Source organism: Aquarana catesbeiana, linkage group LG04 (assembly GCF_042186555.1).
Source record: "Aquarana catesbeiana isolate 2022-GZ linkage group LG04, ASM4218655v1, whole genome shotgun sequence".
NCBI lineage: Eukaryota > Metazoa > Chordata > Amphibia > Anura > Ranidae > Aquarana > Aquarana catesbeiana.
Window position 1 is genome coordinate 37,265,060 of NC_133327.1, and position 20,174 is coordinate 37,285,233.

At 52.9% G+C, this 20,174-nt stretch overlaps 13 non-coding genes across 13 annotated transcripts; 12 read left to right on the forward strand and 1 right to left on the reverse strand.

Annotated features, from left to right (window-relative positions):
• The first annotated feature begins 916 nt into the window (after positions 1 to 916).
• Positions 917 to 988, forward strand: TRNAM-CAU (transfer RNA methionine (anticodon CAU)). The gene has a single exon. It is a non-coding gene; the product is annotated as a tRNA-Met (tRNA).
• A 1,342-nt stretch (positions 989 to 2,330) lies between these two features.
• Positions 2,331 to 2,402, forward strand: TRNAM-CAU (transfer RNA methionine (anticodon CAU)). The gene has a single exon. It is a non-coding gene; the product is annotated as a tRNA-Met (tRNA).
• A 1,342-nt stretch (positions 2,403 to 3,744) lies between these two features.
• TRNAM-CAU (transfer RNA methionine (anticodon CAU)) lies at positions 3,745 to 3,816 on the forward strand. The gene has a single exon. It is a non-coding gene; the product is annotated as a tRNA-Met (tRNA).
• A 1,342-nt stretch (positions 3,817 to 5,158) lies between these two features.
• On the forward strand, positions 5,159 to 5,230 carry TRNAM-CAU (transfer RNA methionine (anticodon CAU)). Its single transcript has one exon. It is a non-coding gene; the product is annotated as a tRNA-Met (tRNA).
• Positions 5,231 to 6,572: 1,342 nt separating this feature from the next.
• Positions 6,573 to 6,644, forward strand: TRNAM-CAU (transfer RNA methionine (anticodon CAU)). Its single transcript has one exon. It is a non-coding gene; the product is annotated as a tRNA-Met (tRNA).
• A 2,756-nt stretch (positions 6,645 to 9,400) lies between these two features.
• On the forward strand, positions 9,401 to 9,472 carry TRNAM-CAU (transfer RNA methionine (anticodon CAU)). The gene has a single exon. It is a non-coding gene; the product is annotated as a tRNA-Met (tRNA).
• A 1,341-nt stretch (positions 9,473 to 10,813) lies between these two features.
• Positions 10,814 to 10,885, forward strand: TRNAM-CAU (transfer RNA methionine (anticodon CAU)). The gene has a single exon. It is a non-coding gene; the product is annotated as a tRNA-Met (tRNA).
• A 2,762-nt stretch (positions 10,886 to 13,647) lies between these two features.
• TRNAM-CAU (transfer RNA methionine (anticodon CAU)) lies at positions 13,648 to 13,719 on the forward strand. The gene has a single exon. It is a non-coding gene; the product is annotated as a tRNA-Met (tRNA).
• Positions 13,720 to 15,061: 1,342 nt separating this feature from the next.
• Positions 15,062 to 15,133, forward strand: TRNAM-CAU (transfer RNA methionine (anticodon CAU)). Its single transcript has one exon. It is a non-coding gene; the product is annotated as a tRNA-Met (tRNA).
• A 943-nt stretch (positions 15,134 to 16,076) lies between these two features.
• On the reverse strand, positions 16,077 to 16,149 carry TRNAA-AGC (transfer RNA alanine (anticodon AGC)). The gene has a single exon. It is a non-coding gene; the product is annotated as a tRNA-Ala (tRNA).
• Positions 16,150 to 17,033: 884 nt separating this feature from the next.
• TRNAM-CAU (transfer RNA methionine (anticodon CAU)) lies at positions 17,034 to 17,105 on the forward strand. The gene has a single exon. It is a non-coding gene; the product is annotated as a tRNA-Met (tRNA).
• A 1,538-nt stretch (positions 17,106 to 18,643) lies between these two features.
• On the forward strand, positions 18,644 to 18,715 carry TRNAM-CAU (transfer RNA methionine (anticodon CAU)). Its single transcript has one exon. It is a non-coding gene; the product is annotated as a tRNA-Met (tRNA).
• Positions 18,716 to 20,057: 1,342 nt separating this feature from the next.
• On the forward strand, positions 20,058 to 20,129 carry TRNAM-CAU (transfer RNA methionine (anticodon CAU)). Its single transcript has one exon. It is a non-coding gene; the product is annotated as a tRNA-Met (tRNA).
• Positions 20,130 to 20,174: the final 45 nt, after the last annotated feature.

Sequence of the window (20,174 nt, forward strand, 5' to 3'; positions counted from 1 at the left end):
AGCGAGCGCTCTACCACTTGAGCTAATCCCCCTTTGCTCGGGCTCCCCGTTGGCGCTATGGCTGATCCCTGTCCTCTTATGTGCTATGCGTAATATATGCAGTTTTGCAAAATCCACAACCTGCTCTGGCCGCTAGACACCAGGACAGCCACCCGTTTTCCGAGCTTCGAAGGTTTGCACTCTCCCTTCCTCAGAGTCCCCCCATTTTTTTTCTCCCTTCGTGAGTCCATTGACAACTGATCCCTTTCGGAAGTATGACCTCATGGGTTTCAATGATGTCATTAGGAGAAGGTGGTTTCCAAAAGAACCTTCCCACCACCTAGTACGTTCTAGACAATAAACACCTTGTGCCTTGATGCATTCCACCGGACTTGAAATTGGCGGGAGAGAGCTACCCGGGGGGGGGAAGGGGGGGCTTTAAAGACAAAGACACCATAATTGCATTGGCCGGGAATCGAACCCGGGCCTCCCGCGTGGCAGGCGAGAATTCTACCACTGAACCACCAATGCGCCACGCCGGGGCCGGCGCCATCACCCTCCTCGCTCAGCTGGTCTAGGAGAGTCCAGCTTTTGCCCAGACTTGACTTGGCATTAGCTTGTCAACATCGATGGAAACGCCTTGTCATCTACATTGTGACTTTGCCAGATGGACCCACTCCCCATGGGATCGGTAGCAAACTAGATCCACATTTTGTTGTTGATGCTCCTCCTCAGCAACAAGAGCAGAGTGGCGCAGCGGAAGCGTGCTGAGCCAAAACCCTCAGCATAAGGATGGCACTGGCACCTTTTGCTTGTCAACATCGATGGAAACGCCTCGTCATCTACATTGTGACTTTGCCAGATGGACCCACTCCCCATGGGATCGGTAGCAAACTAGATCCACATTTTGTTGTCGATGCACCAGCTCGGCAGCAAGAGCAGAGTGGCGCAGCGGAAGCGTGCTGGGCCCATAACCCAGAGGTCGATGGATCGAAACCATCCTCTGCTACGTTGCCTTTTCCTATGCCAGTCGATATTTGCTAGTGGGGCCAAAGGGCGCTCTTTCACACACAAAGAGAAGTTGAACCTGATTCTGGTGGTTAAACGAGTCCAAAACCCTCAGCATAAGGATGGCACGGGCACCTTTTGTGCTAATGCAATATTGTCTCTTGGCAAAGGAAGCCTGGCCGTGCTTTCTTTAATGGATTGCTTTTGTCCAATACTGCCTGCCTGACTTTGGCTGAAGCCACAGCTGCCTCAAAAAAAAAAACGCGTCAACGCCGCCTTGGCACATGTTATGAGGAGGACTCTGGCTTCCCATGTTGCTCGCGGCGCTCGGTTCCAAGCTTCAACAACAAACGCAAAAGCGAGGTGCCTCCCAGGAAGGCAGCGTTTGGAGAATGCGGGCATCGATCCCGCTACCTCTCGCATGCTAAGCGAGCGCTCTACCACTTGAGCTAATCCCCCTTTGCTCGGGCTCCCCGTTGGCGCTATGGCTGATCCCTGTCCTCTTATGTGCTATGCGTAATATATGCAGTTTTGCAAAATCCACAACCTGCTCTGGCCGCTAGACACCAGGACAGCCACCCGTTTTCCGAGCTTCGAAGGTTTGCACTCTCCCTTCCTCAGAGTCCCCCCATTTTTTTTCTCCCTTCGTGAGTCCATTGACAACTGATCCCTTTCGGAAGTATGACCTCATGGGTTTCAATGATGTCATTAGGAGAAGGTGGTTTCCAAAAGAACCTTCCCACCACCTAGTACGTTCTAGACAATAAACACCTTGTGCCTTGATGCATTCCACCGGACTTGAAATTGGCGGGAGAGAGCTACCCGGGGGGGGGAAGGGGGGGCTTTAAAGACAAAGACACCATAATTGCATTGGCCGGGAATCGAACCCGGGCCTCCCGCGTGGCAGGCGAGAATTCTACCACTGAACCACCAATGCGCCACGCCGGGGCCGGCGCCATCACCCTCCTCGCTCAGCTGGTCTAGGAGAGTCCAGCTTTTGCCCAGACTTGACTTGGCATTAGCTTGTCAACATCGATGGAAACGCCTTGTCATCTACATTGTGACTTTGCCAGATGGACCCACTCCCCATGGGATCGGTAGCAAACTAGATCCACATTTTGTTGTTGATGCTCCTCCTCAGCAACAAGAGCAGAGTGGCGCAGCGGAAGCGTGCTGAGCCAAAACCCTCAGCATAAGGATGGCACTGGCACCTTTTGCTTGTCAACATCGATGGAAACGCCTCGTCATCTACATTGTGACTTTGCCAGATGGACCCACTCCCCATGGGATCGGTAGCAAACTAGATCCACATTTTGTTGTCGATGCACCAGCTCGGCAGCAAGAGCAGAGTGGCGCAGCGGAAGCGTGCTGGGCCCATAACCCAGAGGTCGATGGATCGAAACCATCCTCTGCTACGTTGCCTTTTCCTATGCCAGTCGATATTTGCTAGTGGGGCCAAAGGGCGCTCTTTCACACACAAAGAGAAGTTGAACCTGATTCTGGTGGTTAAACGAGTCCAAAACCCTCAGCATAAGGATGGCACGGGCACCTTTTGTGCTAATGCAATATTGTCTCTTGGCAAAGGAAGCCTGGCCGTGCTTTCTTTAATGGATTGCTTTTGTCCAATACTGCCTGCCTGACTTTGGCTGAAGCCACAGCTGCCTCAAAAAAAAAAACGCGTCAACGCCGCCTTGGCACATGTTATGAGGAGGACTCTGGCTTCCCATGTTGCTCGCGGCGCTCGGTTCCAAGCTTCAACAACAAACGCAAAAGCGAGGTGCCTCCCAGGAAGGCAGCGTTTGGAGAATGCGGGCATCGATCCCGCTACCTCTCGCATGCTAAGCGAGCGCTCTACCACTTGAGCTAATCCCCCTTTGCTCGGGCTCCCCGTTGGCGCTATGGCTGATCCCTGTCCTCTTATGTGCTATGCGTAATATATGCAGTTTTGCAAAATCCACAACCTGCTCTGGCCGCTAGACACCAGGACAGCCACCCGTTTTCCGAGCTTCGAAGGTTTGCACTCTCCCTTCCTCAGAGTCCCCCCATTTTTTTTCTCCCTTCGTGAGTCCATTGACAACTGATCCCTTTCGGAAGTATGACCTCATGGGTTTCAATGATGTCATTAGGAGAAGGTGGTTTCCAAAAGAACCTTCCCACCACCTAGTACGTTCTAGACAATAAACACCTTGTGCCTTGATGCATTCCACCGGACTTGAAATTGGCGGGAGAGAGCTACCCGGGGGGGGGGAGGGGGGGCTTTAAAGACAAAGACACCATAACTGCATTGGCCGGGAATCGAACCCGGGCCTCCCGCGTGGCAGGCGAGAATTCTACCACTGAACCACCAATGCGCCACGCCGGGGCCGGCGCCATCACCCTCCTCGCTCAGCTGGTCTAGGAGAGTCCAGCTTTTGCCCAGACTTGACTTGGCATTAGCTTGTCAACATCGATGGAAACGCCTTGTCATCTACATTGTGACTTTGCCAGATGGACCCACTCCCCATGGGATCGGTAGCAAACTAGATCCACATTTTGTTGTTGATGCTCCTCCTCAGCAACAAGAGCAGAGTGGCGCAGCGGAAGCGTGCTGAGCCAAAACCCTCAGCATAAGGATGGCACTGGCACCTTTTGCTTGTCAACATCGATGGAAACGCCTCGTCATCTACATTGTGACTTTGCCAGATGGACCCACTCCCCATGGGATCGGTAGCAAACTAGATCCACATTTTGTTGTCGATGCACCAGCTCGGCAGCAAGAGCAGAGTGGCGCAGCGGAAGCGTGCTGGGCCCATAACCCAGAGGTCGATGGATCGAAACCATCCTCTGCTACGTTGCCTTTTCCTATGCCAGTCGATATTTGCTAGTGGGGCCAAAGGGCGCTCTTTCACACACAAAGAGAAGTTGAACCTGATTCTGGTGGTTAAACGAGTCCAAAACCCTCAGCATAAGGATGGCACGGGCACCTTTTGTGCTAATGCAATATTGTCTCTTGGCAAAGGAAGCCTGGCCGTGCTTTCTTTAATGGATTGCTTTTGTCCAATACTGCCTGCCTGACTTTGGCTGAAGCCACAGCTGCCTCAAAAAAAAAAACGCGTCAACGCCGCCTTGGCACATGTTATGAGGAGGACTCTGGCTTCCCATGTTGCTCGCGGCGCTCGGTTCCAAGCTTCAACAACAAACGCAAAAGCCAGGTGCCTCCCAGGAAGGCAGCGTTTGGAGAATGCGGGCATCGATCCCGCTACCTCTCGCATGCTAAGCGAGCGCTCTACCACTTGAGCTAATCCCCCTTTGCTCGGGCTCCCCGTTGGCGCTATGGCTGATCCCTGTCCTCTTATGTGCTATGCGTAATATATGCAGTTTTGCAAAATCCACAACCTGCTCTGGCCGCTAGACACCAGGACAGCCACCCGTTTTCCGAGCTTCGAAGGTTTGCACTCTCCCTTCCTCAGAGTCCCCCCATTTTTTTTCTCCCTTCGTGAGTCCATTGACAACTGATCCCTTTCGGAAGTATGACCTCATGGGTTTCAATGATGTCATTAGGAGAAGGTGGTTTCCAAAAGAACCTTCCCACCACCTAGTACGTTCTAGACAATAAACACCTTGTGCCTTGATGCATTCCACCGGACTTGAAATTGGCGGGAGAGAGCTACCCGGGGGGGGGGAGGGGGGGCTTTAAAGACAAAGACACCATAACTGCATTGGCCGGGAATCGAACCCGGGCCTCCCGCGTGGCAGGCGAGAATTCTACCACTGAACCACCAATGCGCCACGCCGGGGCCGGCGCCATCACCCTCCTCGCTCAGCTGGTCTAGGAGAGTCCAGCTTTTGCCCAGACTTGACTTGGCATTAGCTTGTCAACATCGATGGAAACGCCTTGTCATCTACATTGTGACTTTGCCAGATGGACCCACTCCCCATGGGATCGGTAGCAAACTAGATCCACATTTTGTTGTTGATGCTCCTCCTCAGCAACAAGAGCAGAGTGGCGCAGCGGAAGCGTGCTGAGCCAAAACCCTCAGCATAAGGATGGCACTGGCACCTTTTGCTTGTCAACATCGATGGAAACGCCTCGTCATCTACATTGTGACTTTGCCAGATGGACCCACTCCCCATGGGATCGGTAGCAAACTAGATCCACATTTTGTTGTCGATGCACCAGCTCGGCAGCAAGAGCAGAGTGGCGCAGCGGAAGCGTGCTGGGCCCATAACCCAGAGGTCGATGGATCGAAACCATCCTCTGCTACGTTGCCTTTTCCTATGCCAGTCGATATTTGCTAGTGGGGCCAAAGGGCGCTCTTTCACACACAAAGAGAAGTTGAACCTGATTCTGGTGGTTAAACGAGTCCAAAACCCTCAGCATAAGGATGGCACGGGCACCTTTTGTGCTAATGCAATATTGTCTCTTGGCAAAGGAAGCCTGGCCGTGCTTTCTTTAATGGATTGCTTTTGTCCAATACTGCCTGCCTGACTTTGGCTGAAGCCACAGCTGCCTCAAAAAAAAAAACGCGTCAACGCCGCCTTGGCACATGTTATGAGGAGGACTCTGGCTTCCCATGTTGCTCGCGGCGCTCGGTTCCAAGCTTCAACAACAAACGCAAAAGCCAGGTGCCTCCCAGGAAGGCAGCGTTTGGAGAATGCGGGCATCGATCCCGCTACCTCTCGCATGCTAAGCGAGCGCTCTACCACTTGAGCTAATCCCCCTTTGCTCGGGCTCCCCGTTGGCGCTATGGCTGATCCCTGTCCTCTTATGTGCTATGCGTAATATATGCAGTTTTGCAAAATCCACAACCTGCTCTGGCCGCTAGACACCAGGACAGCCACCCGTTTTCCGAGCTTCGAAGGTTTGCACTCTCCCTTCCTCAGAGTCCCCCCATTTTTTTTCTCCCTTCGTGAGTCCATTGACAACTGATCCCTTTCGGAAGTATGACCTCATGGGTTTCAATGATGTCATTAGGAGAAGGTGGTTTCCAAAAGAACCTTCCCACCACCTAGTACGTTCTAGACAATAAACACCTTGTGCCTTGATGCATTCCACCGGACTTGAAATTGGCGGGAGAGAGCTACCCGGGGGGGGGAAGGGGGGGCTTTAAAGACAAAGACACCATAATTGCATTGGCCGGGAATCGAACCCGGGCCTCCCGCGTGGCAGGCGAGAATTCTACCACTGAACCACCAATGCGCCACGCCGGGGCCGGCGCCATCACCCTCCTCGCTCAGCTGGTCTAGGAGAGTCCAGCTTTTGCCCAGACTTGACTTGGCATTAGCTTGTCAACATCGATGGAAACGCCTTGTCATCTACATTGTGACTTTGCCAGATGGACCCACTCCCCATGGGATCGGTAGCAAACTAGATCCACATTTTGTTGTTGATGCTCCTCCTCAGCAACAAGAGCAGAGTGGCGCAGCGGAAGCGTGCTGAGCCAAAACCCTCAGCATAAGGATGGCACTGGCACCTTTTGCTTGTCAACATCGATGGAAACGCCTCGTCATCTACATTGTGACTTTGCCAGATGGACCCACTCCCCATGGGATCGGTAGCAAACTAGATCCACATTTTGTTGTCGATGCACCAGCTCGGCAGCAAGAGCAGAGTGGCGCAGCGGAAGCGTGCTGGGCCCATAACCCAGAGGTCGATGGATCGAAACCATCCTCTGCTACGTTGCCTTTTCCTATGCCAGTCGATATTTGCTAGTGGGGCCAAAGGGCGCTCTTTCACACACAAAGAGAAGTTGAACCTGATTCTGGTGGTTAAACGAGTCCAAAACCCTCAGCATAAGGATGGCACGGGCACCTTTTGTGCTAATGCAATATTGTCTCTTGGCAAAGGAAGCCTGGCCGTGCTTTCTTTAATGGATTGCTTTTGTCCAATACTGCCTGCCTGACTTTGGCTGAAGCCACAGCTGCCTCAAAAAAAAAAACGCGTCAACGCCGCCTTGGCACATGTTATGAGGAGGACTCTGGCTTCCCATGTTGCTCGCGGCGCTCGGTTCCAAGCTTCAACAACAAACGCAAAAGCGAGGTGCCTCCCAGGAAGGCAGCGTTTGGAGAATGCGGGCATCGATCCCGCTACCTCTCGCATGCTAAGCGAGCGCTCTACCACTTGAGCTAATCCCCCTTTGCTCGGGCTCCCCGTTGGCGCTATGGCTGATCCCTGTCCTCTTATGTGCTATGCGTAATATATGCAGTTTTGCAAAATCCACAACCTGCTCTGGCCGCTAGACACCAGGACAGCCACCCGTTTTCCGAGCTTCGAAGGTTTGCACTCTCCCTTCCTCAGAGTCCCCCCATTTTTTTTCTCCCTTCGTGAGTCCATTGACAACTGATCCCTTTCGGAAGTATGACCTCATGGGTTTCAATGATGTCATTAGGAGAAGGTGGTTTCCAAAAGAACCTTCCCACCACCTAGTACGTTCTAGACAATAAACACCTTGTGCCTTGATGCATTCCACCGGACTTGAAATTGGCGGGAGAGAGCTACCCGGGGGGGGGAAGGGGGGGCTTTAAAGACAAAGACACCATAATTGCATTGGCCGGGAATCGAACCCGGGCCTCCCGCGTGGCAGGCGAGAATTCTACCACTGAACCACCAATGCGCCACGCCGGGGCCGGCGCCATCACCCTCCTCGCTCAGCTGGTCTAGGAGAGTCCAGCTTTTGCCCAGACTTGACTTGGCATTAGCTTGTCAACATCGATGGAAACGCCTTGTCATCTACATTGTGACTTTGCCAGATGGACCCACTCCCCATGGGATCGGTAGCAAACTAGATCCACATTTTGTTGTTGATGCTCCTCCTCAGCAACAAGAGCAGAGTGGCGCAGCGGAAGCGTGCTGAGCCAAAACCCTCAGCATAAGGATGGCACTGGCACCTTTTGCTTGTCAACATCGATGGAAACGCCTCGTCATCTACATTGTGACTTTGCCAGATGGACCCACTCCCCATGGGATCGGTAGCAAACTAGATCCACATTTTGTTGTCGATGCACCAGCTCGGCAGCAAGAGCAGAGTGGCGTAGCGGAAGCGTGCTGGGCCCACAACCCAGAGGTCGATGGATCGAAACCATCCTCTGCTACGTTGCCTTTTCCTATGCCAGTCGATATTTGCTAGTGGGGCCAAAGGGCGCTCTTTCACACACAAAGAGAAGTTGAACCTGATTCTGGTGGTTAAACGAGTCCAAAACCCTCAGCATAAGGATGGCACGGGCACCTTTTGTGCTAATGCAATATTGTCTCTTGGCAAAGGAAGCCTGGCCGTGCTTTCTTTAATGGATTGCTTTTGTCCAATACTGCCTGCCTGACTTTGGCTGAAGCCACAGCTGCCTCAAAAAAAAAAACGCGTCAACGCCGCCTTGGCACATGTTATGAGGAGGACTCTGGCTTCCCATGTTGCTCGCGGCGCTCGGTTCCAAGCTTCAACAACAAACGCAAAAGCGAGGTGCCTCCCAGGAAGGCAGCGTTTGGAGAATGCGGGCATCGATCCCGCTACCTCTCGCATGCTAAGCGAGCGCTCTACCACTTGAGCTAATCCCCCTTTGCTCGGGCTCCCCGTTGGCGCTATGGCTGATCCCTGTCCTCTTATGTGCTATGCGTAATATATGCAGTTTTGCAAAATCCACAACCTGCTCTGGCCGCTAGACACCAGGACAGCCACCCGTTTTCCGAGCTTCGAAGGTTTGCACTCTCCCTTCCTCAGAGTCCCCCCATTTTTTTTCTCCCTTCGTGAGTCCATTGACAACTGATCCCTTTCGGAAGTATGACCTCATGGGTTTCAATGATGTCATTAGGAGAAGGTGGTTTCCAAAAGAACCTTCCCACCACCTAGTACGTTCTAGACAATAAACACCTTGTGCCTTGATGCATTCCACCGGACTTGAAATTGGCGGGAGAGAGCTACCCGGGGGTGGGAAGGGGGGGCTTTAAAGACAAAGACACCATAATTGCATTGGCCGGGAATCGAACCCGGGCCTCCCGCGTGGCAGGCGAGAATTCTACCACTGAACCACCAATGCGCCACGCCGGGGCCGGCGCCATCACCCTCCTCGCTCAGCTGGTCTAGGAGAGTCCAGCTTTTGCCCAGACTTGACTTGGCATTAGCTTGTCAACATCGATGGAAACGCCTTGTCATCTACATTGTGACTTTGCCAGATGGACCCACTCCCCATGGGATCGGTAGCAAACTAGATCCACATTTTGTTGTTGATGCTCCTCCTCAGCAACAAGAGCAGAGTGGCGCAGCGGAAGCGTGCTGAGCCAAAACCCTCAGCATAAGGATGGCACTGGCACCTTTTGCTTGTCAACATCGATGGAAACGCCTCGTCATCTACATTGTGACTTTGCCAGATGGACCCACTCCCCATGGGATCGGTAGCAAACTAGATCCACATTTTGTTGTCGATGCACCAGCTCGGCAGCAAGAGCAGAGTGGCGCAGCGGAAGCGTGCTGGGCCCATAACCCAGAGGTCGATGGATCGAAACCATCCTCTGCTACGTTGCCTTTTCCTATGCCAGTCGATATTTGCTAGTGGGGCCAAAGGGCGCTCTTTCACACACAAAGAGAAGTTGAACCTGATTCTGGTGGTTAAACGAGTCCAAAACCCTCAGCATAAGGATGGCACGGGCACCTTTTGTGCTAATGCAATATTGTCTCTTGGCAAAGGAAGCCTGGCCGTGCTTTCTTTAATGGATTGCTTTTGTCCAATACTGCCTGCCTGACTTTGGCTGAAGCCACAGCTGCCTCAAAAAAAAAAACGCGTCAACGCCGCCTTGGCACATGTTATGAGGAGGACTCTGGCTTCCCATGTTGCTCGCGGCGCTCGGTTCCAAGCTTCAACAACAAACGCAAAAGCGAGGTGCCTCCCAGGAAGGCAGCGTTTGGAGAATGCGGGCATCGATCCCGCTACCTCTCGCATGCTAAGCGAGCGCTCTACCACTTGAGCTAATCCCCCTTTGCTCGGGCTCCCCGTTGGCGCTATGGCTGATCCCTGTCCTCTTATGTGCTATGCGTAATATATGCAGTTTTGCAAAATCCACAACCTGCTCTGGCCGCTAGACACCAGGACAGCCACCCGTTTTCCGAGCTTCGAAGGTTTGCACTCTCCCTTCCTCAGAGTCCCCCCATTTTTTTTCTCCCTTCGTGAGTCCATTGACAACTGATCCCTTTCGGAAGTATGACCTCATGGGTTTCAATGATGTCATTAGGAGAAGGTGGTTTCCAAAAGAACCTTCCCACCACCTAGTACGTTCTAGACAATAAACACCTTGTGCCTTGATGCATTCCACCGGACTTGAAATTGGCGGGAGAGAGCTACCCGGGGGGGGAAGGGGGGGCTTTAAAGACAAAGACACCATAATTGCATTGGCCGGGAATCGAACCCGGGCCTCCCACGTGGCAGGCGAGAATTCTACCACTGAACCACCAATGCGCCACGCCGGGGCCGGCGCCATCACCCTCCTCGCTCAGCTGGTCTAGGAGAGTCCAGCTTTTGCCCAGACTTGACTTGGCATTAGCTTGTCAACATCGATGGAAACGCCTTGTCATCTACATTGTGACTTTGCCAGATGGACCCACTCCCCATGGGATCGGTAGCAAACTAGATCCACATTTTGTTGTTGATGCTCCTCCTCAGCAACAAGAGCAGAGTGGCGCAGCGGAAGCGTGCTGAGCCAAAACCCTCAGCATAAGGATGGCACTGGCACCTTTTGCTTGTCAACATCGATGGAAACGCCTCGTCATCTACATTGTGACTTTGCCAGATGGACCCACTCCCCATGGGATCGGTAGCAAACTAGATCCACATTTTGTTGTCGATGCACCAGCTCGGCAGCAAGAGCAGAGTGGCGCAGCGGAAGCGTGCTGGGCCCATAACCCAGAGGTCGATGGATCGAAACCATCCTCTGCTACGTTGCCTTTTCCTATGCCAGTCGATATTTGCTAGTGGGGCCAAAGGGCGCTCTTTCACACACAAAGAGAAGTTGAACCTGATTCTGGTGGTTAAACGAGTCCAAAACCCTCAGCATAAGGATGGCACGGGCACCTTTTGTGCTAATGCAATATTGTCTCTTGGCAAAGGAAGCCTGGCCGTGCTTTCTTTAATGGATTGCTTTTGTCCAATACTGCCTGCCTGACTTTGGCTGAAGCCACAGCTGCCTCAAAAAAAAAAACGCGTCAACGCCGCCTTGGCACATGTTATGAGGAGGACTCTGGCTTCCCATGTTGCTCGCGGCGCTCGGTTCCAAGCTTCAACAACAAACGCAAAAGCCAGGTGCCTCCCAGGAAGGCAGCGTTTGGAGAATGCGGGCATCGATCCCGCTACCTCTCGCATGCTAAGCGAGCGCTCTACCACTTGAGCTAATCCCCCTTTGCTCGGGCTCCCCGTTGGCGCTATGGCTGATCCCTGTCCTCTTATGTGCTATGCGTAATATATGCAGTTTTGCAAAATCCACAACCTGCTCTGGCCGCTAGAAACCAGGACAGCCACCCGTTTTCCGAGCTTCGAAGGTTTGCACTCTCCCTTCCTCAGAGTCCCCCCATTTTTTTTCTCCCTTCGTGAGTCCATTGACAACTGATCCCTTTCGGAAGTATGACCTCATGGGTTTCAATGATGTCATTAGGAGAAGGTGGTTTCCAAAAGAACCTTCCCACCACCTAGTACGTTCTAGACAATAAACACCTTGTGCCTTGATGCATTCCACCGGACTTGAAATTGGCGGGAGAGAGCTACCCGGGGGGGGGGGAAGGGGGGGCTTTAAAGACAAAGACACCATAATTGCATTGGCCGGGAATCGAACCCGGGCCTCCCGCGTGGCAGGCGAGAATTCTACCACTGAACCACCAATGCGCCACGCCGGGGCCGGCGCCATCACCCTCCTCGCTCAGCTGGTCTAGGAGAGTCCAGCTTTTGCCCAGACTTGACTTGGCATTAGCTTGTCAACATCGATGGAAACGCCTTGTCATCTACATTGTGACTTTGCCAGATGGACCCACTCCCCATGGGATCGGTAGCAAACTAGATCCACATTTTGTTGTTGATGCTCCTCCTCAGCAACAAGAGCAGAGTGGCGCAGCGGAAGCGTGCTGAGCCAAAACCCTCAGCATAAGGATGGCACTGGCACCTTTTGCTTGTCAACATCGATGGAAACGCCTCGTCATCTACATTGTGACTTTGCCAGATGGACCCACTCCCCATGGGATCGGTAGCAAACTAGATCCACATTTTGTTGTCGATGCACCAGCTCGGCAGCAAGAGCAGAGTGGCGCAGCGGAAGCGTGCTGGGCCCATAACCCAGAGGTCGATGGATCGAAACCATCCTCTACTATGTTGCCTTTTCCTATGCCAGTCGATATTTGCTAGTGGGGCCAAAGGGCGCTCTTTCACACACAAAGAGAAGTTGAACCTGATTCTGGTGGTTAAACGAGTCCAAAACCCTCAGCATAAGGATGGCACGGGCACCTTTTGTGCTAATGCAATATTGTCTCTTGGCAAAGGAAGCCTGGCCGTGCTTTCTTTAATGGATTGCTTTTGTCCAATACTGCCTGCCTGACTTTGGCTGAAGCCACAGCTGCCTCAAAAAAAAAAATGCGTCAACGCCGCCTTGGCACATGTTATGAGGAGGACTCTGGCTTCCCATGTTGCTCGCGGCGCTCGGTTCCAAGCTTCAACAACAAACGCAAAAGCGAGGTGCCTCCCAGGAAGGCAGCGTTTGGAGAATGCGGGCATCGATCCCGCTACCTCTCGCATGCTAAGCGAGCGCTCTACCACTTGAGCTAATCCCCCTTTGCTCGGGCTCCCCATTGGCGCTATGGCTGATCCCTGTCCTCTTATGTGCTATGCGTAATATATGCAGTTTTGCAAAATCCACAACCTGCTCTGGCCGCTAGACACCAGGACAGCCACCCGTTTTCCGAGCTTCGAAGGTTTGCACTCTCCCTTCCTCAGAGTCCCCCCATTTTTTTTCTCCCTTCGTGAGTCCATTGACAACTGATCCCTTTCGGAAGTATGACCTCATGGGTTTCAATGATGTCATTAGGAGAAGGTGGTTTCCAAAAGAACCTTCCCACCACCTAGTACGTTCTAGACAATAAACACCTTGTGCCTTGATGCATTCCACCGGACTTGAAATTGGCGGGAGAGAGCTACCCGGGGGGGGAAGGGGGGGCTTTAAAGACAAAGACACCATAATTGCATTGGCCGGGAATCGAACCCGGGCCTCCCGCGTGGCAGGCGAGAATTCTACCACTGAACCACCAATGCGCCACGCCACGCCGGGGCCGGCGCCATCACCCTCCTCGCTCAGCTGGTCTAGGAGAGTCCAGCTTTTGCCCAGACTTGACTTGGCATTAGCTTGTCAACATCGATGGAAACGCCTTGTCATCTACATTGTGACTTTGCCAGATGGACCCACTCCCCATGGGATCGGTAGCAAACTAGATCCACATTTTGTTGTTGATGCTCCTCCTCAGCAACAAGAGCAGAGTGGCGCAGCGGAAGCGTGCTGAGCCAAAACCCTCAGCATAAGGATGGCACTGGCACCTTTTGCTTGTCAACATCGATGGAAACGCCTCGTCATCTACATTGTGACTTTGCCAGATGGACCCACTCCCCATGGGATCGGTAGCAAACTAGATCCACATTTTGTTGTCGATGCACCAGCTCGGCAGCAAGAGCAGAGTGGCGCAGCGGAAGCGTGCTGGGCCCATAACCCAGAGGTCGATGGATCGAAACCATCCTCTGCTACGTTGCCTTTTCCTATGCCAGTCGATATTTGCTAGTGGGGCCAAAGGGCGCTCTTTCACACACAAAGAGAAGTTGAACCTGATTCTGGTGGTTAAACGAGTCCAAAACCCTCAGCATAAGGATGGCACGGGCACCTTTTGTGCTAATGCAATATTGTCTCTTGGCAAAGGAAGCCTGGCCGTGCTTTCTTTAATGGATTGCTTTTGTCCAATACTGCCTGCCTGACTTTGGCTGAAGCCACAGCTGCCTCAAAAAAAAAAATGCGTCAACGCCGCCTTGGCACATGTTATGAGGAGGACTCTGGCTTCCCATGTTGCTCGCGGCGCTCGGTTCCAAGCTTCAACAACAAACGCAAAAGCGAGGTGCCTCCCAGGAAGGCAGCGTTTGGAGAATGCGGGCATCGATCCCGCTACCTCTCGCATGCTAAGCGAGCGCTCTACCACTTGAGCTAATCCCCCTTTGCTCGGGCTCCCCGTTGGCGCTATGGCTGATCCCTGTCCTCTTATGTGCTATGCGTAATATATGCAGTTTTGCAAAATCCACAACCTGCTCTGGCCGCTAGACACCAGGACAGCCACCCGTTTTCCGAGCTTCGAAGGTTTGCACTCTCCCTTCCTCAGAGTCCCCCCATTTTTTTTCTCCCTTCGTGAGTCCATTGACAACTGATCCCTTTCGGAAGTATGACCTCATGGGTTTCAATGATGTCATTAGGAGAAGGTGGTTTCCAAAAGAACCTTCCCACCACCTAGTACGTTCTAGACAATAAACACCTTGTGCCTTGATGCATTCCACCGGACTTGAAATTGGCGGGAGAGAGCTACCCGGGGGGGGGGAAGGGGGGGCTTTAAAGACAAAGACACCATAATTGCATTGGCCGGGAATCGAACCCGGCCTCCCGCGTGGCAGGCGAGAATTCTACCACTGAACCACCAATGCGCCACGCCGGGGCCGGCGCCATCACCCTCCTCGCTCAGCTGGTCTAGGAGAGTCCAGCTTTTGCCCAGACTTGACTTGGCATTAGCTTGTCAACATCGATGGAAACGCCTTGTCATCTACATTGTGACTTTGCCAGATGGACCCACTCCCCATGGGATCGGTAGCAAACTAGATCCACATTTTGTTGTTGATGCTCCTCCTCAGCAACAAGAGCAGAGTGGCGCAGCGGAAGCGTGCTGAGCCAAAACCCTCAGCATAAGGATGGCACTGGCACCTTTTGCTTGTCAACATCGATGGAAACGCCTCGTCATCTACATTGTGACTTTGCCAGATGGACCCACTCCCCATGGGATCGGTAGCAAACTAGATCCACATTTTGTTGTCGATGCACCAGCTTGGCAGCAAGAGCAGAGTGGCGCAGCGGAAGCGTGCTGGGCCCATAACCCAGAGGTCGATGGATCGAAACCATCCTCTGCTACGTTGCCTTTTCCTATGCCAGTCGATATTTGCTAGTGGGGCCAAAGGGCGCTCTTTCACACACAAAGAGAAGTTGAACCTGATTCTGGTGGTTAAACGAGTCCAAAACCCTCAGCATAAGGATGGCACGGGCACCTTTTGTGCTAATGCAATATTGTCTCTTGGCAAAGGAAGCCTGGCCGTGCTTTCTTTAATGGATTGCTTTTGTCCAATACTGCCTGCCTGACTTTGGCTGAAGCCACAGCTGCCTCAAAAAAAAAAACGCGTCAACGCCGCCTTGGCACATGTTATGAGGAGGACTCTGGCTTCCCATGTTGCTCGCGGCGCTCGGTTCCAAGCTTCAACAACAAACGCAAAAGCGAGGTGCCTCCCAGGAAGGCAGCGTTTGGAGAATGCGGGCATCGATCCCGCTACCTCTCGCATGCTAAGCGAGCGCTCTACCACTTGAGCTAATCCCCCTTTGCTCGGGCTCCCCGTTGGCGCTATGGCTGATCCCTGTCCTCTTATGTGCTATGCGTAATATATGCAGTTTTGCAAAATCCACAACCTGCTCTGGCCGCTAGACACCAGGACAGCCACCCGTTTTCCGAGCTTTGGGGCCAAAGGGCGCTCTTTCACACACAAAGAGAAGTTGAACCTGATTCTGGTGGTTAAACGAGTCCAAAACCCTCAGCATAAGGATGGCACGGGCACCTTTTGTGCTAATGCAATATTGTCTCTTGGCAAAGGAAGCCTGGCCGTGCTTTCTTTAATGGATTGCTTTTGTCCAATACTGCCTGCCTGACTTTGGCTGAAGCCACAGCTGCCTCAAAAAAAAAAACGCGTCAACGCCGCCTTGGCACATGTTATGAGGAGGACTCTGGCTTCCCATGTTGCTCGCGGCGCTCGGTTCCAAGCTTCAACAACAAACGCAAAAGCGAGGTGCCTCCCAGGAAGGCAGCGTTTGGAGAATGCGGGCATCGATCCCGCAACCTCTCGCATGCTAAGCGAGCGCTCTACCACTTGAGCTAATCCCCCTTTGCTCGGGCTCCCCGTTGGCGCTATGGCTGATCCCTGTCCTCTTATGTGCTATGCGTAATATATGCAGTTTTGCAAAATCCACAACCTGCTCTGGCCGCTAGACACCAGGACAGCCACCCGTTTTCCGAGCTTCGAAGGTTTGCACTCTCCCTTCCTCAGAGTCCCCCCATTTTTTTTCTCCCTTCGTGAGTCCATTGACAACTGATCCCTTTCGGAAGTATGACCTCATGGGTTTCAATGATGTCATTAGGAGAAGGTGGTTTCCAAAAGAACCTTCCCACCACCTAGTACGTTCTAGACAATAAACACCTTGTGCCTTGATGCATTCCACCGGACTTGAAATTGGCGGGAGAGAGCTACCCGGGGGGGGGAAGGGGGGGCTTTAAAGACAAAGACACCATAATTGCATTGGCCGGGAATCGAACCCGGGCCTCCCGCGTGGCAGGCGAGAATTCTACCACTGAACCACCAATGCGCCACACCGGGGCCGGCGCCATCACCCTCCTCGCTCAGCTGGTCTAGGAGAGTCCAGCTTTTGCCCAGACTTGACTTGGCATTAGCTTGTCAACATCGATGGAAACGCCTTGTCATCTACATTGTGACTTTGCCAGATGGACCCACTCCCCATGGGATCGGTAGCAAACTAGATCCACATTTTGTTGTTGATGCTCCTCCTCAGCAACAAGAGCAGAGTGGCGCAGCGGAAGCGTGCTGAGCCAAAACCCTCAGCATAAGGATGGCACTGGCACCTTTTGCTTGTCAACATCGATGGAAACGCCTCGTCATCTACATTGTGACTTTGCCAGATGGACCCACTCCCCATGGGATCGGTAGCAAACTAGATCCACATTTTGTTGTCGATGCACCAGCTCGGCAGCAAGAGCAGAGTGGCGCAGCGGAAGCGTGCTGGGCCCATAACCCAGAGGTCGATGGATCGAAACCATCCTCTGCTACGTTGCCTTTTCCTATGCCAGTCGATATTTGCTAGTGGGGCCAAAGGGCGCTCTTTCACACACAAAGAGAAGTTGAACCTGATTCTGGTGGTTAAACGAGTCCAAAACCCTCAGCATAAGGATGGCACGGGCACCTTTTGTGCTAATGCAATATTGTCTCTTGGCAAAGGAAGCCTGGCCGTGCTTTCTTTAATGGATTGCTTTTGTCCAATACTGCCTGCCTGACTTTGGCTGAAGCCACAGCTGCCTCAAAAAAAAAAACGCGTCAACGCCGCCTTGGCACATGTTATGAGGAGGACTCTGGCTTCCCATGTTGCTCGCGGCGCTCGGTTCCAAGCTTCAACAACAAACGCAAAAGCGAGGTGCCTCCCAGGAAGGCAGCGTTTGGAGAATGCGGGCATCGATCCCGCTACCTCTCGCATGCTAAGCGAGCGCTCTACCACTTGAGCTAATCCCCCTTTGCTCGGGCTCACCGTTGGCGCTATGGCTGATCCCTGTCCTCTTATGTGCTATGCGTAATATATGCAGTTTTGCAAAATCCACAACCTGCTCTGGCCGCTAGACACCAGGACAGCCACCCGTTTTCCGAGCTTCGAAGGTTTGCACTCTCCCTTCCTCAGAGTCCCCCCATTTTTTTTCTCCCTTCGTGAGTCCATTGACAACTGATCCCTTTCGGAAGTATGACCTCATGGGTTTCAATGATGTCATTAGGAGAAGGTGGTTTCCAAAAGAACCTTCCCACCACCTAGTACGTTCTAGACAATAAACACCTTGTGCCTTGATGCATTCCACCGGACTTGAAATTGGCGGGAGAGAGCTACCCGGGGGGGGGGAAGGGGGGGCTTTAAAGACAAAGACACCATAATTGCATTGGCCGGGAATCGAACCCGGGCCTCCCGCGTGGCAGGCGAGAATTCTACCACTGAACCACCAATGAGCCACGCCGGGGCCGGCGCCATCACCCTCCTCGCTCAGCTGGTCTAGGAGAGTCCAGCTTTTGCCCAGACTTGACTTGGCATTAGCTTGTCAACATCGATGGAAACGCCTTGTCATCTACATTGTGACTTTGCCAGATGGACCCACTCCCCATGGGATCGGTAGCAAACTAGATCCACATTTTGTTGTTGATGCTCCTCCTCAGCAACAAGAGCAGAGTGGCGCAGCGGAAGCGTGCTGAGCCAAAACCCTCAGCATAAGGATGGCACTGGCACCTTTTGCTTGTCAACATCGATGGAAACGCCTCGTCATCTACATTGTGACTTTGCCAGATGGACCCACTCCCCATGGGATCGGTAGCAAACTAGATCCACATTTTGTTGTCGATGCTCCTCCTCAGCAACAAGAGCAGAGTGGCGCAGCGGAAGCGTGCTGAGCCAAAACCCTCAGCATAAGGATGGCACTGGCACCTTTTGCTTGTCAACATCGATGGAAACGCCTCGTCATCTACATTGTGACTTTGCCAGATGGACCCACTCCCCATGGGATCGGTAGCAAACTAGATCCACATTTTGTTGTCGATGCACCAGCTCAGCAGCAAGAGCAGAGTGGCGCAGCGGAAGCGTGCTGGGCCCATAACCCAGAGGTCGATGGATCGAAACCATCCTCTGCTACGTTGCCTTTTCCTATGCCAGTCGATATTTGCTAGTGGGGCCAAAGGGCGCTCTTTCACACACAAAGAGAAGTTGAACCTGATTCTGGTGGTTAAACGAGTCCAAAACCCTCAGCATAAGGATGGCACGGGCACCTTTTGTGCTAATGCAATATTGTCTCTTGGCAAAGGAAGCCTGGCCGTGCTTTCTTTAATGGATTGCTTTTGTCCAATACTGCCTGCCTGACTTTGGCTGAAGCCACAGCTGCCTCAAAAAAAAAAACGCGTCAACGCCGCCTTGGCACATGTTATGAGGAGGACTCTGGCTTCCCATGTTGCTCGCGGCGCTCGGTTCCAAGCTTCAACAACAAACGCAAAAGCGAGGTGCCTCCCAGGAAGGCAGCGTTTGGAGAATGCGGGCATCGATCCCACTACCTCTCGCATGCTAAGCGAGCGCTCTACCACTTGAGCTAATCCCCCTTTGCTCGGGCTCCCCGTTGGCGCTATGGCTGATCCCTGTCTTCTTATGTGCTATGCGTAATATATGCAGTTTTGCAAAATCCACAACCTGCTCTGGCCGCTAGACACCAGGACAGCCACCCGTTTTCCGAGCTTCGAAGGTTTGCACTCTCCCTTCCTCAGAGTCCCCCCATTTTTTTTCTCCCTTCGTGAGTCCATTGACAACTGATCCCTTTCGGAAGTATGACCTCATGGGTTTCAATGATGTCATTAGGAGAAGGTGGTTTCCAAAAGAACCTTCCCACCACCTAGTACGTTCTAGACAATAAACACCTTGTGCCTTGATGCATTCCACCGGACTTGAAATTGGCGGGAGAGAGCTACCCGGGGGGGGGAAGGGGGGGCTTTAAAGACAAAGACACCATAATTGCATTGGCCGGGAATCGAACCCGGGCCTCCCGCGTGGCAGGCGAGAATTCTACCACTGAACCACCAATGCGCCACGCCGGGGCCGGCGCCATCACCCTCCTCGCTCAGCTGGTCTAGGAGAGTCCAGCTTTTGCCCAGACTTGACTTGGCATTAGCTTGTCAACATCGATGGAAACGCCTTGTCATCTACATTGTGACTTTGCCAGATGGACCCACTCCCCATGGGATCGGTAGCAAACTAGATCCACATTTTGTTGTTGATGCTCCTCCTCAGCAACAAGAGCAGAGTGGCGCAGCGGAAGCGTGCTGAGCCAAAACCCTCAGCATAAGGATGGCACTGGCACCTTTTGCTTGTCAACATCGATGGAAACGCCTCGTCATCTACATTGTGACTTTGCCAGATGGACCCACTCCCCATGGGATCGGTAGCAAACTAGATCCACATTTTGTTGTCGATGCACCAGCTCGGCAGCAAGAGCAGAGTGGCGCAGCGGAAGCGTGCTGGGCCCATAACCCAGAGGTCGATGGATCGAAACCATCCTCTGCTACGTTGCCTTTTCCTATGCCAGTCGATATTTGCTAGTGGGGCCAAA